We start from the raw sequence: 13055 nt of genomic DNA on the forward strand, positions 1-13055 counted from the left end.
AAAAAAATCTATACGCAAAAGCATTAATTTGGAAGGAAGGGACCGTTTTGTGCTGGAAGAGCTTTGTCAGAGTAATAAGGATACATTTTTATTTTGTGACATCATTCAATAACACATTGTCAATGAATTAGACAAATGTTTATTAATAACATTGAATATCTCATTGATATCATTATGAACCAATGTTAAGGTTTCACCTAAACAACATAAAGTGAGAGTCCTGATATGTCAGCTATGACTTTTAATTATAGATTGTGTATTATACGTTTTCGTGAAGTGCAAGTCATAAGTCTTGTTACATAAGTTATTTAATATTCGCTTTGTTCTTTAATTCAAACTAGTGTATAACCGGCGTTATCGGTATAACCGGTATTATCGGTATAACCGGTATTATCGGCATGCCAATGCAAGGATAACAATATAACACCCATGTATGATGCTAGGGAACTAATGACATTGTATTACGAATGTTATTGGGTTGTAAAATGGTGCAAAAGGAATCATGTATTAACATATTTACACCTACAATCACTATAGAGGTACCTATTAATAGTCTTCTTGCAAAAAAACAAACCCCCCAAAAAAACAACCACAACATGTTGGGAATTTCAAAATAGACACACGCTTCAAATAAATCTATCAAACTTTACATTAACTTACAAAACACTTTAGCAAATAAAAGACATTATTGAAATTGCTGTATGTCTTTTAAATTTTTACACATCCAAAAATATGGGCTTTGCTTACGTTGGGCTTAAATATTTGGCTGTCATAAAAATTCCTTCCATCACTTGCAGTAAAAAACCAGAAATGTTTGAGACATTTTAGCTTTCTGTATGTGGGGGAGATGTAAAGCTAGATAAGTGAAAGCGTAAGAATCCAGTAAATATCAATTAAGAGAAAACCACAGAAGTCGCAAATTATCCAAGTCTTTCACAAAGGACCGGCCAGGAGAACTGTCACACTGACGGAGGCTGGAGGGTCAACAAGTTAACCATCAGATAAGATATGATTTGTTCAGCTATTTTAAAACTATTGTTTGTTAGGAAAAAATTCCATATATTGTACCATTTGAATTGGGTATTTTTCAATATTATTCAATACAGCTCTTCTTCTCAAGGAGATCAATACAGTCTGAAAATGGTCACAACTACCGAACCCTCTTGATATCAATTTGGTATTTTTTCTATCTACGACATTCCATTCACTGTATCGACGGGAAGTACATCTATAAAAAAATTTTATGAATAAAAAATTAAATCTTATATTTTGTCTAGTTTCATTTAGATCTAATCTGTATGCGATTGGTTTATAGTCAAAAGAAATTTGAATCAAACTGTTTGTGGGGGGGGGGGGGGGATTGATAATTGATTGCTGCAATGTCTTCAGTATACTTTTTCCATTTTCATGTTCAAAAATTTAAATGGTTCTTTTTTTAAGTAAAGGCTCGTTTTTCAACTTAAAACATTATATTTAATTTTTTCATTCCGGAATGATTTCAGATTGATATGAAGCAGAAAATCAAAGTAATCTGTGGTATCATTCATATAATGAATTATAATATGATTTCCATAATCTATACTCACCAAAAGAGTACAGGCAACCTCTCAGCTTCATGAAAAATTCATATAGCCTTCTCCAATAATGATGTTAATTACAATGGTAAATAGATGTGACCCCGTGCTCGCTAGAATCTATTCTAACATCTAGAAAGGGAGGATAGTATTCATTGACAGCCTTGCCGCTCTGTGTGAAGTCTCTGAACCCATCGTCTGCAAAATATCATTGCAGCTGTTTTCTTTTCACTACAAACAGGAAGTATGATCTTAGTTTTCAAACCTTTATAAATTTTACTCTCGTGGGTCGCCATGGGTTCAGATGACCGGTATTGACTTAAAACATAATTCATCTTAAGTTTGTGACTAACTAGAACAACGAATGATGCAATTCTTCCATCAGATCTACCTAAAGATTTTTGTAACTCCAAAGGGATCACTGCCTGTGTTCCCCCGCGGGCCCGTACCTGAGATAGATTCGGATAGCCTTGATTGCTGTCAATATTTACAAGTGCAGACTTTAATCACCGCTCCAGCACATATATAGGGACTCGTCGTTACGCAGGCAGGAATGACCGCACCCAACTCAACGGGTACCAACGTTAACGCACGCATGGAGTGCCGCACACTTGCGCTAGAAAGGCCAACACCAGCAGGGATGACCACACCCTAGTGCTCCACCGCAACCACCACCAATGCAAGCAGGGATGACCTCACACTTGTATTAACGCAATACAGGGCAGGGATGACCGCACACTAGATCACCCGAGGATCAGTTATAGGAGGAATGTTCTCACACTCACCCTTGCCGTACCTGTCTAAGTTTGACCACAAATGGTCGTTTCTTTTAATAACTGTAGATACTAGTTTTATACACTGGCGTCGGAAGCAAATTGAAAGTGTGGGGGGGGGGGGCTAGATTAATCCTCAGAAATATTGAGAAAAAAGTAATTCCCAAAATCATGGAAATCCTAATCCGGTGGGGGGGGGGGGGGGGGGGGGGGGGGGGGGAGTATACCTATACTTCCAAAAGAAAAAAATCTTACTTACCCAATTTTTTTTTCAAAAATCATGAAATTCCTAATCCGTGGGGGAGGGGGGGGGGGGCTGGCTAGTGTGCTTTTGAATCCAACTTCTCAATCTTTCAAGGTAAATTTAGAAACAATAATATTTCCTGTGAGAGAAAGTGGGGGGGGGGTGCGGAACCCTCTATCATGCTATGTTTCTAATGGTTAGGTGTAACTCTGCAAATATAAGTGGGGGGTAAGCCTCTCCTAACCCTTCCGATTCCGACGCCTATATTATATATGTGCCGTCTTAAAATAATTTGAAGTATCTAAAAATAAGAAATAAAAAATAAACACACTAATCCAATCTATTCCAAAACTACTTATGCACAACACCTAATTTACATATACTATTTATTATTGTATAAAAATAATCATCACAATAATTGGTTAACAGTGGATGCATTATTTATATAATCAAGAATCAATAAATCAAGGGCAATAACTCAATACAAAAATACATTAATAAGCTGCCTGCTTCATTTTTATATCTTTATCTTGGAAATAAACTATTATTATAAAATACTAGTATTTCAGATATCAAAATTCTATATTCTACATCTATATAATTGTATATCTTTATCTTGTCAAAGAAATAAAAAAACCGGTCACGGCCATCCATCCCTCTGAATGATGTTACTCGTGCAGTAGTGGATATTTCTTTCATATACATGTATACTAAAAACACATTGCAAAAGATAAAGTATCAAAATTCTGAACCTGAAATCTGCTTTTTATATCCGAAGATAGCCTCTTAACCTGATTTTTAGGCATCGTATTACTGATGAATACTAATCTTTAGCTAGTTATAAGACAATCATTCCACTACCAAATGCTAGCTTCTCGGGAGTTAAGTCTTTGAAATAAAATTGTTAAACGTAGTAAAGTTTGTAGCAACATAGCTGGTATTGCAGAATTTTCACTTTTCAATGTGACATACTGTCTGCTTCTCCACATGAAAACGAATGTCAATAAAAAATGGGAAAAGTTTTTATTGGTTGGGGGTTCCGCTTGATTAGCTATCTTTTTTACTTTGGTTTACCAGACGAGAGACTTTAGACGTCACCAATCCAGTTCTTTAATTTCTAACCTTATTGACAAATATATTGAATTGTCTCCAAGGATCTTTGTTCAATACCTTGTCTCATCATTTGGCAAAATTTTACAGAGAAAATAGATGTAATTGAGTAACAGAGGAAGTCGGCTGTCTCGCGTGTTGTCCTCTGCTCGCGGGGGTCCACAGAAGGTCAGATGCTCTTCCTCTCAGTAAATAAGCGCTATGTTGTTTTGGAAAGCGGGTTGCAAGCAAAGTAGCATAGCAGATGGTGTATTTTGCATGCCAATACCTTTTTCAATGTTTAGAATATTTTTTAGCAATGTACATGTATGTACCTTGGGTTTGTTTTGGGGAAATTTTTTACGAATGATTTTATTTGTTTTATCTTGTAGTTTATCACACTTGGTTAAGTGCGAGGCGTTTCAAATGCCTATTGAGAGAAGATACATTGAAAGGGTTTTATTATATAAATAGTGCTTGTTTGGGAGGGTAACAGTTGAAATTGGCACCCCGAGAAAACCTGGTGAGTTTTCTCGAGGTGTTAATTTAGACTGTTACCCTCCCAAACAGGCACTATTTATTTTATTATACCGAGTGTCTAAATTTTTGAGAAATTATCACTGCTTTTATATACAAATGTAGAAATAACGAGAATTCTACGGCGAGCCGTACGCGCATAAATTACGCGCATGTAATAGTTCGTTGTGTTACCCGTTTCCAAGTTTGTTGCTTACGTTGAGGGTATTAGAAGGGATTATCAATTGCGTATAAACCAATCAGATTTCAGTAATCAACATCAAAGTATAATAAAAATGACTGTTCATTTATAAGAAATAATTGTGTCCTTGTCATTGTATAGGTTCATTAAAATTTATTGCTTTAATGTATTTTCAAAATCATTAAGAAGCAGGGATAATGATGGCGATAGTACTAAACTAGAAGGGTACCAATAGAGCAAGAGGATGCTACATGTACATTTCTTAAAATCAGTGCTTTTAATTATTATTGATACGTTTTGAAAAACGAAACTTCAAATCACCAAGCCGCTATTTTGATATTTTATCGATTAAGTTGTTATCTGTTGAACATATGATATAGGACACCGTGAATGATGATTGTAAAATAGACCACCGTCTAAAGAACCCTTATTGTCTAAACACACCTCGTGAAAACTACCCAGAACTGCTTTGCATATTACCCAGTGTGATATTGGATAAAAGAAAACCAAAGAAACCCTTTGAACACAACAAATTGATAAATGTCACGATGCAATTTAATTGAAAAACTATTTTAAAAAATGAAAGATTTTAAGAAACAAATTGCAATTATATAATTTAAAAATAAAAAAAAATACAAAACACAATGCAACTGATCATAAACTGGTACAATACAAATAAAAACGTTATGTAATAGAAATTGAAATTATACAACGCTGACTGAACGCTAAAAGTTTGATGTATTGAGCTAATTTCTTGTGAACAAGGAGATCGGTTTGTATATTTTTAAAAAATAAAGGGCATCATGCGCTTATGATATTGCAGTTTAGGATTACTTTATTTTAAATTTTATTTTACTTTAAATTTGTAATACCACTTTCCTTTTTATCGGATGTATAATTAAAGAAATTTGACTTTTTGTTAAAAATTGTGAAGTCCGTGAAATAAAACCGAGAAAAAAAGATTTTTACACAAATTTTACACAATACAATACAATACAATACAATACTCTTTACTTGGAACCATAATGGTAAGCAAACATTGACAAAAGAACTTTCCACTTAAATGTCATTTTACTATTTCCCTTCGGAATATGTAAGTATAAGAGTAATCTAATGGTTAGCTTTCAATGAAATGTTCCCAAGACGATAGAAGACAAAGTCAACTGGCAATACCAAAACAGATTTTTACGTAAAACTAAACCAAGCTTAATAATAGACTATCATTATCAAATTTATTGTTAATGTGTCTGCATTGTTCAATCAACCCCAGACCCCCAACCCCATTCCAACGGGTTTTACATCTGGTGATAAATACATATAGGTCATGACTATAAATAGGGAACACACAATAGCACATTTATTCTTCACCGAATTAAACAGAATATAAAAAATTGTTTGGAAGAATCTTAAACTGCAAGACCACTTGACATATATATTTATTATATTACTTTTGCGATATTCTTAACATCCCATGATTTTGACCGATTTTTAAAATTTACGTTAGCATACAGAGAAACTCGCCTGATAATATTTAATTTACATAATAAGTATTTTTTTTCCTTCAAAGCAAACGAACTTATGAAGGCCAAACGATCACAAATATTGATAGAGGAGCAATATCTAATGTCGGGAAACTAATCTTTATTACGCATAAAGTCACATATTGCAACTCGTAAGCTTTTACGTTGCAGACGTCTCATCCATTTAGTGTATCATGTGATTCCCCGATCCCGAAGTAAATCAGGATAAATGAGGTAACATCTGCCGCTTAAATGGTTCAAGTGGCGTAGAAATTTTTCGTGTAATGTTGTCTTCCAACGACTGAGGCATCTGTCAATGCAACAAAATAGCTATTGGTGTCTGAACATGTCCGCTGTAAAGGAAAGAAACATTGTAACATATTGTTTTCGTGGTGAACACGACACCACTCCTTTCCCTATTGTGTCACTTAAATGAATGTGGTTGTGGAGTCGAGTGACATATTTCAGTAATGGGTTAGGCAACCGTTTTTTTTTATATCAAAAGTAGTTAATTTTTAGAATTTCCAGAAGTAGGTTGACAAATATCCCGTTTTTACAGATAGAAGATCAAGATTATGTGAAAAAGAATGAATTACCATACATCAATATTACCTTAAAATGGTGAACATTTTAGAAATAAAAACAATTTAAGTGTCCTTTTTTTTAATTAAAAGAAGCTGTAACATATAAGCAACATTTTTAGAATAATTAGATATGGTAACGTGAAGTGATGTTGATAATAAAATACATGGTATTGTCATTTCTTTGATACATATAGTCCATACCAACAACAAGTACTACATGTATGTGATATTAAATACGCTGCTGTAATTTTAGTACTTTGCTCCACAGTGTTGCTTTTATTATTCCCGTTTTTTTCTTATTTTTTCATAGTTCTCAAATGAGTTGCAGCTTTTTGAAGATTTTTTTTCGTTCTGGTTCAAATTGTATCTTTTTCTGTTACATGTGAACATGCAAAAACCAGTGTAATTCCTCCATAAAATGTGTCGACTCAACTTATTTAGCTCTTTTTTTTTAAAATTGTATCTTCATGTGAGCAAGACTATTTCTATTAAAATAGGTATTTTGCCAGATCCTCACACAAGATATATCTGCTATTATAACGAATGTTTTAAATGGATATTTTGTAGAATAATTATTCTATTTTAATAAATCCTATAATATTGCTTTAAGAATTTTAAGATGTTTTGTTTTGTTAATTGGTTGCGAGAGTTACTTTGACTGTTTTGTATTTTGTATTGTGATCAGCTAGTATGTTTATTATTCCACTGGGGTTTTTTGTTGTTGTTCATATGGGTTTTTTGTTGTGTTTTTTTTTTTTACGTTTTTTTTCATAAAAGTTTACATTTAAGGATGATAGGAAACCTCAAACAAGCCTTTTTAACCTAATCATCGTATTTAACCTTGTTATTTTGGAGAAAAGCAAACCACTGAGAGAAAAATTTCCTTATGTAAGGAAAATTGTGATTAAGAATGGGGAGCTGATTACGAGGACAATAAAAAGTGCTGTAGTTGCAGGAGGCAGCAGCAGAAATGGTCATCTTGATTCAGAAATCAATGGCAGACACTTAGCTACCGTCTCCGACGACTTCCGTTGTCAGCAGTACACATTTGACGTGCTATTTGGAGTAATGCAGGAAGCCATTGAAAGACTAATGTTTCTTGACCCATTTCGGAATTTTTATATGGCATCTTTTACCCCCCAATAAAATTGATGCATCAGGAAATTTTGTTTTTCAGTATCACAGCGACACAATAATGCATTTGGTAAAATTTACACCATGTGATAATGCAAATAGTCTTCATTTGTCTTAAAATAACAAAATGAGTAAAAAGATTTGAGAGGTATATTATTGCAATCAAAGATTAAATGCTCTAGCTATAAAATTTAACAGATTAAAGAGGGAACTAAAAACAGTTAAAATGATTGTTTTAAAGACAAGGCGATTCCGTTTCTTCGAGTTGTTCAAAAATATTAATTTACAGTGAATGGCAAAATACAGAACAAATTTACTATTAGTATCTTTGGTCCATCCATTCATTGCTTGTATAGATTTATTGTCAATATTCTAATGAATAAACATCTTATTATGCGTATTACTTAAGACATTCCGTTGCTGATTATTCAAGCGCTTTTAAGAGTACAAGTATGTTAGCCAGAACATGGATATGCTATTACTACAAATATCGGGTTTGCTTTGCTGTTTTTCTTTATAAAAACGTGTTCACTTTGTATATCTTTCGAAAGTCATTAAAGAGGTTTAATTTCTTTTACAAATGATGAACTACAAATTGATACAACATTGTAATTTGCAATTATTATTAGCAGCTATTTATAAGAAGTGATATTACACCAATTTTACAAACACGCCATGTGTAAAAAAAAAACCACACCTTATCGTTATATACGATAAAATTAATCGTACAACGTCAATGGAATCTCGTGACATTTGACTTTCGTGAGAAGACATCGCGACGGAACATTTGTTTGGCGAACGAGATTTAATTGGACCAATAGTTAGAACCATTCATAAAGTTTTTCTATAATTACACTAAAAGAGCCAATTCTAGACACGACTTGTCAAGCTTGCAATCGTAGCAAGTTCAAGGGAGGTTTTTATACCAGAATAACAACAGAAAAGACTATCCTCATCATTGCCTCATTATTGATTGTTTTAAAAAAATATCATCAAACACATTTATGTGTTTTTTCTTTCGCTGAGGCCGGAAATATTAGGTTTTTTTAAAAGTGCAATTTGTTTACATCTATTTGTAATTAACTCAGTTGATTAGCAAATGAATAAATCCTTCAAAATCACTGAATGCAATTTGATATTTTTTCAAGCGATAACATATTTTAAATACTACAATTTATATTTACTTAGTTGAATGGAACATTTTTCAAACTATTAGTATTCAAGTTTATATTGTAATACATTTACTTGTTTGTGTATGATTACAAGACATACCTGAATCTATGTTTTGGTGAGTTCATTTTAATACAACAATCACACAAAAAGCTGACAGATTCGGACCTACAGTTCACAAATCTTTAACAAGATAAAAGACTGTATGTCAAGTTCGTGTTTTGCGTCAGTTTAATGGCCATTTTGTCCATATCATTAATATAAGAATTTTCACCTTTTGTCATAGGGATCCGACAGGTTCCGCTCAAGGTACCCGGTTCACCACGCATAAATTGAATTTCATCCAATCAAGATTCTTGAGATTGTTAGATCTTGTGTTCCTCGTGTGAATGAAATCCGAGCATCCAAGTACCGCATTTATTCGCCTGTAAGTCGATACGGAGGCTCAGTACTGTATTTTTTCGCCTGTAAGTCGATACGGAAGTCAGGGGAGTAGAAAAATCAAACAAAGGTTAGAGTTCCGACTAAATAGGCCTGACATACAGACATGTATCCCCACCGATAAAACCATAAAACAATTTTGGTTAATTGTACATCATTTAGAATTCTGTTCAGATCAGCCAACAAAACACAGTATTTTTATCCTTTTGTGGTATGATTTTATTTATATGGTACAAAATTGATAATGCAAATACGAGTTTTATGGATATATATTGTGTAACAATGGTGATACCTATATGGCAAATTTTATATTAAAAAGAATCTGCTGTGATTTTTTAAATTTATTATTTTATATCCCTTATCCATCTGTTCGCCCATTAAGAACTTTCAAAGAGTTTTTGTAATATCCTTTTAATCGAAATGCACACAGTTGTAGACCATCTTATCGAACAATAATTCACAAAAATAGCTTTAACACTTGACATTTTACAAAGAATCGATGTTCATTAATCTCTTGAGAAGCATCTTTTTTGTTAGAGCTGCTCTGAGGGTCTATGAACTTCAGCGCTAATCCATAACAAAATAAATATTTAAGATAGGAAAGACAGAAGGAGAGGGAAAGCTAAATTTGATAACAACTATCAAAGATATCTGAAAGGAACTTTAATTGTTCCCAAAAGCGGGTTTTTTTCCCCTAAGATCGCCATTAAGTCCAATATGTTTGCACCTTTAAGTTAATAATTACAAAATACGATAGCTTGCGGTGTCGATACATCAGCGGTAACAGATTGCCTTAACAGGTAGATATCTAGTTATACATTTTTTTTTTGTAAAACAAAATCAAAGGAGGGTTGCTTACGAAATTAGATCAGAACGTTTGAACAATTTTATGTTTAACTATAAAAACATAACTGATGCAATTGTGCACTTTATTCACATGTAACATATAATTATATATATATATAAATATTTTCTTTCACAGAATGGACAGTTTTCGACTTATATCCTTTACTGAGATGTGTTTTCTAAGTTGTTCTTATTTTTGTCCCGTGAAAAGTGAATTTATATTTCATACAAACTAATATGCTAACTTTCACTAAATCGGGGGTTTAAGGAAGAAAATAAGAATATTTTTTTTGGTTATAAAAAATCAAAAGCGAATGAATGTATCATGTATATGTGTAAGTGTAAACAGTACTTACTAGTATGTTGAATTATCATGCATCGTTTACCAAAGATTATTTTTAGAAATTAAAATAGTGTACACTAAGCTTAGTTATTTTTCTATTTACCCAAACACTCTTGATGGCTTTTTATGGTGATTTGGCGAATGCAGAAGATTCTGCATAAATATTGGCCCACCTTGCTCGAGACAAATCTTTAAAAGAGGCAAAATCATCCGTTATCCTTTCAATTATTCATAAATTTCTCTCGGTGCAATGGGGTGAGCAACTGTATGATTTATTTATATATATACACCTTTACACATATGTTATATTCACATATACATGTACAAGCAGCTTTAAGAATATGCTGTCACTTTTGCATTTTGTTCCTAGTCATTAACATTGCACCGATCGAATGTTTACAAAGAGTATATTTAACAAAACACCTTATGTTTAAACGGTTTTTATTTGTTCTGTGAAACGATGAAAAATCTTCAAAAGCTTTATTTTTATCAAAGCAATGTGATCCTTTTAATTCAAAACTTGTGAAGGTCCTTAAAATGATGAAAAACGTCTTAGTTTATGAAAGGAAACAGACCTCTATGTTTTGTTTTGATGGGTCCATTCCATCATCTGGAACATATGATTGCATTAATCGTTCATTGGCACCGGATTCTGACAGTGCTGCCATTAGCTATAACATTATGCTATTCGCGGACAAGACCAAGGTAAAATAGGGAACAAGAATATCCTCAAAATGAAAGACTGATCTACAATAGGGAACCCAAGCAGAGTGAGGGAATACTACACCTCTCTTGTTTTCAGATTTTGTTTTGAATTTAGATGGACGAAACATCTAAAACTCATCACGTGTCATAAATGATATTTTTTGAGTAGAAACTCAAATCCTCCCCCGGGGAACTAACCGCCGTACAGAGGATTGAGAGATCATATTTACCATTACTTGATTATTCGTCACTTTGTTTACCCATGGGGCTGTAATCTAAATATAACAGAAGTTAGCACGTGGTATTTCGTTTTGTCATTAACAAAAACAAGGGTAAATTCCATCATTTGCAAGGGTCCACGTAATCATGTCGTTGGAGCAAGGCCATACATTCACAATGTTATGATTGATAGATCGATACACGTATGTTATATCGCATATTATTTTACTGTATTCAAACATACAACTGTTGCATTTATGTGCCCAAAGGGAAAAAAAATCAAAATTGAACACATAAACGATAAACGTAAGTGTGAAATTCATTGACATGAAAGTATAGGGGAAAATATCATCGAAAACTTTACCTATTTTTTGCTAACTAATGCTCAAAATATCAAATCTTTCGAACAATATTCGTATTTTGAAAGTAATGAACTGCGTAATACAATTTACTTAAAAGTTACTGACAATAAATAACTTGTATGACGGGAAGTGGAGAAGTCCAAATGTTTTGAATAAAATTATCTGGAATTTTGATTATCAATGATGGTTGTTTCATTTTACATCTTATACAGTTTTCCTGACCAAAAGCGATGATGTAATTTTTATTTGACAACTTTCTGTGATAGTCAATATTATATCATAAGCTTGTGTGCCCTACATGAAAAAGTTACTATACGAATATGTATAAGATATCGAACATGCGCTCAGTGGGCTCCTGTCTTTTCTTTTTGAAATATATATACAAAGAATGATAATGGTTAAGATGAAAATGCTGGCTTAATTCTTTAAAAATGCTCTGCCACGCTTTTCGGAGACCAACCATTTCCGCTGACTGCCCTGTGACATAGTCAGTATCACTCTGGCTGCGGTGGTTATATGTTTGACTGAGCGCTGGCCATTAAAGAAGGAGTATCCTGAAAGCTTTTTGGATTCACGTTACTTTGCCAAAAACATTTTACAGACATTAACATGTCTTCAGAAACCCAAAAAGGACTTTTATACATTCCGGTATAAAAAAGAGTGATTGCTATGATGATTGAGGACTGGACATAATTCTGTCAATATCATTTGTTCACTATTAGACAAAATAATGATGTCATCTACAAAGTATTTCAGTATCCGTCCTAAGTGGTGGGCACAGTTTAGCGTGTTGCTACTCACCACCTCCACCTATGTTACTGAAGGACACTCCCACATTACTCACGGAACTTCCACCAATAGCAATCAAGGACACCCCCATATTACTAACGGAACCTCTTTCTATGTTACACTAGGACACTCCCACATTACTCACGTGACCAACTCCACCAATATTACTCACGGACACTCCCACATTACTCACGGAACCTCCACCAATAGCAATCAAGGACACCCCCATATTACTAACGGAACCTCTTTCTATGTTACACTAGGATACTCCAACATTATTCACGTGACCAACTCCACCAATGTTACTCACGGACACTCCCACATTACTCACGGAACCTCCACCAATAGCAATCAAGGACACCCCCATATTACTAACGGAACCTCTTTCTATGTTACACTAGGATACTCCAACATTACTCACGTGACCAACTCCACCAATGTTACTCACGGACACTCCCACATTACTCACGGAACCTCTATTAATGGTAATCAAGGACACCCCCATATTACTCACGGAACCACCTCCACCAATGTTATACAAGGA

Source organism: Crassostrea angulata, chromosome 9, assembly GCF_025612915.1.
Source record: "Crassostrea angulata isolate pt1a10 chromosome 9, ASM2561291v2, whole genome shotgun sequence".
Classification (NCBI taxonomy): Eukaryota; Metazoa; Mollusca; class Bivalvia; order Ostreida; family Ostreidae; genus Magallana; species Magallana angulata.